General features: G+C 41.3%; 1 pseudogene across 1 annotated transcript; it reads right to left on the bottom strand.

The window, feature by feature from the left end:
* Positions 1–4311: 4311 nt before the first annotated feature.
* On the bottom strand, positions 4312–5269 carry LOC308246701 (serine/threonine-protein phosphatase CPPED1-like; annotated as a pseudogene). Its single transcript has one exon. The product of its transcript is annotated as a serine/threonine-protein phosphatase CPPED1-like (transcript).
* Between the last annotated feature and the right edge of the window lie 1184 nt (positions 5270–6453).

Genomic DNA, 6453 nt, shown 5'->3' with positions numbered 1-6453 from the left:
TATTATATTTATTTATATTGTTCTGGAAGTAAATGTCAGAGTTCTGGATCAGGAATAGAGTATTACCACATATGGTAATAACTATGTTAGCTCTCCATATCCTACTTGTTCCCTTCAGAGTGATGCACTTAGGGCCAGATGGACCATATAAGTACAAGGGAACTACGAATTTGGGATTTATATAGGCTTCACAGGACTCCTCTTTTCCTGAGAGAAGGAGAAAAATATTTGCTCCCTAGTGGTTTAAAATCTTTGACATATAAAAGAATGACTGAGTTTCATCCTTTGATTGTAAGCAAACACCAAGGAGGTAAATCCTTTAAATCTACCTGAGATCTCTCACAATCTGTTCAGTTATCTTTTAACTCTCAAGATTTACCCTTTCCTTAATCCAGCTTCTAGTTTTCTTTTCTCTGAAAGTCCTAACCATGTAGAAACATGAATATATTCATTTCCCTACACTCTTTCTGAGCTCTCCAATCCTTGTGTGGGGAAGCTCTAATTAAGAAAATAGACATATAGCTTTCTATTATGTTTAATATGATGTTTAATAAAATGTTAAAATAATTAGGGTGCATACCTTTAATATGATGAAATAAAAGATAATCAAAGGGAATAAATATATTGCGTACATGTGGAAAGAGTGAAACAAAACACACCCAAGTTATATTTTTGTCCAAATGAGGTCTTTGCTTCCAAGTTTTCCCTTTAGGTTGGTAAGCATCCTATGCTTTTAGATAGCAATTTTTAACATCTCACAGAAATGTGACCACCCAAGTGATCCATGTTGGGCCTAATTAATAGATTGATTATACACATGGGTGGGATCCTTCTCTACTTCTCTTCTGCACATTCCTTAGTGTCTTATCAAGATTATTGTGATTGACTCTTCCTTCTACAGCAAAACAGTTAATTTTTTAAAACTCTGTTGTGGTCTTTAAAATATTTAATAATTTCCTTTTTTACTTAAAATACACTCTTAATTATTGAATTTAGAATGCAATTCACATTTGTTAACTGCCCCCGCTTGATTTGTCCCCAGTCTATGTCTCTAGCACCACCTTTCCCTGTTTACACTTAACTCACTATATTTGAGCCACAGTAGCCTTTTCTGAGATATTTAAATCAATAACAAAACAACATCTTTCCACTTCAGGGCTTTTTATTTCAATTTGTTTTGCCTTAAATGTTCCTTCAAATGAATGTCAGCTCCACTCAACCACCCCAAAATGTCTTCCTTATTCTCATCTTTCAAGTCACAACTTGTAGTAGATTTGGCTAATTATCCACCAACAAAAGATGTGTTCTTCCTTCTAAAGCATAGAGTCATCAAGGGAAGTAATGCATTTCAAATCTTCCTTGCAGCTAGGTAGAGCCATGTGAATAGTTCTCTCCAGGGAATATGAGAAGACATGCCATGTGATACTTCAAGGTTTAGCTGCTAAGATCCTCACCCATGCTCCCTCCATACACTTTCAGTATGACTAGAAGCAGAGCAGCCCCCAGGTGCCCTTGAAAGAAACATGTTGAAAATGTTAGTGGCTCCATCAGAATAAGTTTTTGATTAATTTCTAGACAATTATGATCCCACCAACTTGTTTATCTACCCAATACTTTTACATAAATAGAAACAATCTTCTATTATATTTAACCAGTGTACATTTTGGGTTCTAGTTTTTATATCAGTCAGTTTAACCTTACTCATAGAAATAAGTATTGCTGTCAACAACTTAGATAGCAGAGTAAGTGCCCACAACATTTGTGGCTCTAGAAGAGATTGAAAAGCAGAATGTTAGTAGTGTGCGGTGTTTGTTATTTATTGCATTTAGGAAGATACTACACAAAACAGCTTGGGGAAGAATTGACTGATTCAAAAGGGTGAAGAGTCTAGCAAGTTAAAAAATAGGAAACAAAATTTTAAAAGGACATAAGTAATGGCAATTTATCAATGATCCTCATTAAACAAAAACACAGCTTTGAAAGGTTTAAATTAAAAATTCTTCCATTTCACCTGGATTTAAGGTAGCCACCATTGAGAGAGACATAAGGGGTGGAAGCAAGGAAACAAATCAGACTTGAGAATTATGTCTAGGAGAAAATTTCATTGTAGTTACTGGCACCTGGTTTGACTAGAGGCAAATAAGTCAGAAGCCTACTGTTTTCTAAAGACTTGTGCTTACAAAGAAATGTGGGCCTGAACCAAAGAAGCTTTTGATTATTAAAGCCTTGTAGCATCCCCCAAGTTGTAAAATTTGTATGTGTAACAAGTTGTGAAATCTGTGCAGCCCTCAAAGAGGACATACTCTCCAACAATCCTTTTTAGATGTGGCTCTGGAGGATGGACAAACAACAGTCCTGTATAATAAAAGCCTAATATGCAAATCGACCAAACAGGAGAACAACCGGTGGAATGACTGGTCACTATGCTGTACACTGACCACCAGGGGGCAGACACTCAGTGCAGGAGCTGCCCCCAGCCTGCAGGCCCCAGGCCAGCCAAGACGGGTGCCAGTGGGGGCACCCCTGATTGCCACGCCGGTCGCCCTGCAGAGCGAGGCTACCGGCAGTGGTGGCGGTGGCAGTGGTGGGCGGGGCCAGCGGGCAGGCAGTGCCAGAATGGCCAAGGCGGGTGCCAGTGGGGGCCCCCTGATCGCCCCATCGGTCACCCCACAGATCGGCCCTGATTGCCAGCCAGGCTTAGGGACCTTACCCATGCATGAATTTCATGCACCAGGCCTCTAGTAGTAAATAAAGGACTTTTCCTTACTGCCACAGTAGAGACCTTCACAATAACTGCCAATTAGAATACTATGACTGCTATGAATGAGTGACTGTATGTCTTGTATTATTCAGCATTTTGAATGGTCATTTTTATTGCTATCCTTGCTCCACTTTAAAAAGTAAGCATGCAGGTTGGAGGGTGTGAATAATTAGCCTTTTAGTGCACAGCTCATTAAATTTTGAGAAGCCACCTCTGGAACTAATGAAGAAGACAGTGTGTCTCTGGACTCCATACTGAAGGCAACAACTGGATTGGATTTTGAGTTGCCTTTTTGGGAATGCAGTACAGAATAATATTTGGTGGTGAGAGAATAGATTGTGGAAGAAATGCCTAACTGTCCACCAAAAATACGTTTCCTCTTTCATATTATGGAGTTTTCATGGGAAACACAAGCAAACTTCCCTAGGCTCTCTCTCTCTTTTTTTTTTTTTTCCTTTTCTAGCTGGGATCCTGTGACCTGTTCTAGATGAGACTTGGGTTACCTCCAAGTCTGGCACATTGAATGTCCCTGGCTTTTTTTCTCACCCTCCATCATTGTTTTTTCTCCATTTTAGCCAGCTTGAGTGGAAACAATGGCCAAGGTGACCTTAGAAGCCATATGTTAAAGATGATAGAATGTCCGTCAATTTAGTTCTGAAAGATGGCATGGAAGAGGACTGTTCTGCTGATACACCCATGTGTCCCATGTGTTAGAAGAACAGGAATTAGGTTTCTTGTTGTTTTGGAGTGATCACACAAGCAGTTTGAGTCTATTTGTCAAACATTACTTTCTCAGAGAACATTCCTATCCATATAACATCTATTGCAATGCCTGAGCACATAGAATATGCTCAGTAAATATTGTTTTGAATGAGTCAATTCATAATTTTAAAAAATACACTCTTGATTTGAATATCTACACTAATAAAAGAGAAACATGCAAATTAACCACCACTCTGCTATGCCCACCAGCCAATCAGGAGGGAATATGCAAATCAGAAGGAGAAAGATGGCCGCCCAGCTGCTCCAGGCGCTGAGTGGCCGGGTGGGGCAGGACGCCTGCTATGAGAGGGAGGGCAGGGGGTGAAGGGATCTACAGGAGCAGCACTCTGGTCACGGTGAAGATGAAGGCGGCAGACTCTGGCCAGAGCAAAGGACTGGGTTCCTGGTGCTGGAGGAAAACCCATGCTGGAGGCCAAGGGAAGGAAGGCCTATTGCACAAATCTCTTCCTGCAACGGGCCTCATATATATATATATATTTGAGAAACACATCATTAGGAAAGTTTATTCAAACACTCATGCAGAGATATTCCAGCATTGTTTATTCTCTTATTCCCAGGCTCAAACCTCATCCAGCCACTTCTCTTTCTTAAAGGGAAGGCAGTTCTACTTCAAATGTAATTCAGAATAGGACCCAGCTCTCTGATTTATGCAAAGGACATAAATTAACAAATCTGCCTGGATACTTCTTTATTCAGAAGTGATTGTATGCAGCTGCTATTTCTGGCAAAATTAAAAGACAGTGGAAGTGACTGGATCATAACGGCAATCATTTTTCCTTCATTAAGTCCATCAGGTCACCTTCTATTCCCCTCTCACTCAGCTGGTCCAAACTGTAGTAACCGTAGTACCGATGAATGATCTCAGCAGTGACCACCACGACTCGGACCCCGTGGGTATCTTTGCCCAGCTGGCACCCGGTGGCAGATGACACCACTACATCAAGGTTCTGATAGGTATCCCCAGCATTCCTGTGGTAGTGGCCCCAGAACACAGCTTTGATACCTGCTTTGGCGAACTTGTCTGCCATCTCCTTCCGCAGGGTCTTGGTGAGGTTGGAGTAGTCCTCGTCCTCGCCGAAGCTTTGGAGGAAGAGGGGGATGTGCTGGAAGACGATGGCGTGCTGGCACTTCTGCTGCCCCGCCACGCTCAGCTGCTGGTCCACCACTGGTCCTGGGCCTGCTTCAGGGCAGGGCACCTGGAAGGTGTCGTACAGAAACGGGGAGTTGAGGACGAGGAACAGGACGCCCCAGATCCAGAAGCTGAAACAGTCGTCTCCCCAAGACTCCTGGAACTCCGCGATGGTCTCGGCGTGGGGACGTTGCCCATGTCGTGGTTGCCACTGACTAGGCCAGTGGGATGTCGCTGTCCACGTTCCTGAGCAGCCACTGCAGGTCCTTCATCTGCTCCCTCCACCAGGGCATCCCTGGCATGACATGGATGAGGTCCCCACACAGAACAAAGAATCTGGGCTTGGGGTTCAGCTTGTTGATGGCCTGAATGGCTTGCTCAGTTAGACGAATCTCCTGCTCCCACTCATCTCCACCATTGTCACAGTCCCCAGTGGACCAGGCCTTCATCAGTCCAAACTGTGGGTCTGTACCCTGGACGAAGCAGAATGGGCCTTTCCATTCCCTTTCCTGTTCTGCGGGAAACGCGTCCAGGGTCCTGCCCCGGGCTCTGCAGAAAATACACCCTCCCCCCGCCCCCGCCTCCACTGCAGACATGGCGAGCGAGTTCCTGGTCCCACCTGAGTACACTGCCTGAGTTTTTATTTTTGACAGCATAATTTGATTTCTTAATATTTTACCAGTTATAGGTGATCACAATTTAGATATATTCTCATTCACATAAATGTTTTCTATTTTTTATGTATACTCATTCAGGTTTCTGTTTCTCTCTTAACTACCAGTAAGATACATCCAAGTTAGAACCTTTTTCTAGTTTTATTTCCTCTGGATACTTTCTTAGAGCTGTTACACACACGCACGCACACACACACACATCATAGAAGAGTAGAATTCCTGGAATTAGCAGGGAAGAAATACTTCCTGGCATTACCAATATAGTCTTTCACCATCTGAGGAAAATTAATGTAGTCTTAAACTACTGATGATGTGATGGTCTTTCTTTTAATATGACAAACACTGAAGTTTGTTGACCTTATTTTGACTGCAAAAATTTATTATTTGATTCTTTACAAAAATATCTAGGCTTTCTCAATTTCACTCTCTTGGCTCAAGTCAACAATGAATTGGCCACAGTCATTGGAAAAGGGTTTTCCTTTTTGTCTCGAGTACTTGTTTGGTTCAGTGCATTTCTAGAGTCTAACTCCTTCACCACATGGGCTTAGAACTCTCCTAAGAACTACAAACATAAGAAATGAACAATACAGTGTATTATTAGATAAAGCACTGATTCACTTTAACATGGAAACTTGTGATATTTATTTTTTATCACACCAAAAATATTCCTTTCAACATATCTTCAATTTCAACTCACATACAAATTATCATGTCCTTACCATCAGAGTTTAAATGATCATAGTTGAACATGTGGCTTCATTCTTGTAATTCAAAGTTTTAAAATAAGCAAATACCAAGTCTTTGATTTTACTCAGTGTCTAAAATAATGGTGAGGTTTGGGATGAGGAAGTGAAACATGTGGCAATAAATTTAAGCCCGTTATGGATCATATAGAATTCTTACTGGACAGCAGAAGCAATGGAACAGAGATTCCTTCTTTGTATGCTGTCTTGTGTGTGATTTGTTTAAAACTTTTCACTGAATTAGACACCTTCATTTTAGTACAATACCCCAAAGCTCCAAAAATATGTTGTTTCTAAAAAAATATTTCATGGAAACAAATATTTTGTATTTTGAGATAAATATCTTTCAAAGGAAAAGTATCA

Source organism: Plecotus auritus (genome assembly GCF_963455305.1).
Source record: "Plecotus auritus genome assembly, chromosome: 4".
NCBI classification, from domain to species: Eukaryota; Metazoa; Chordata; class Mammalia; order Chiroptera; family Vespertilionidae; genus Plecotus; species Plecotus auritus.
Note: the sequence above shows the minus strand (reverse complement) of the source record. Positions and strands in the feature narration are given on the sequence as shown.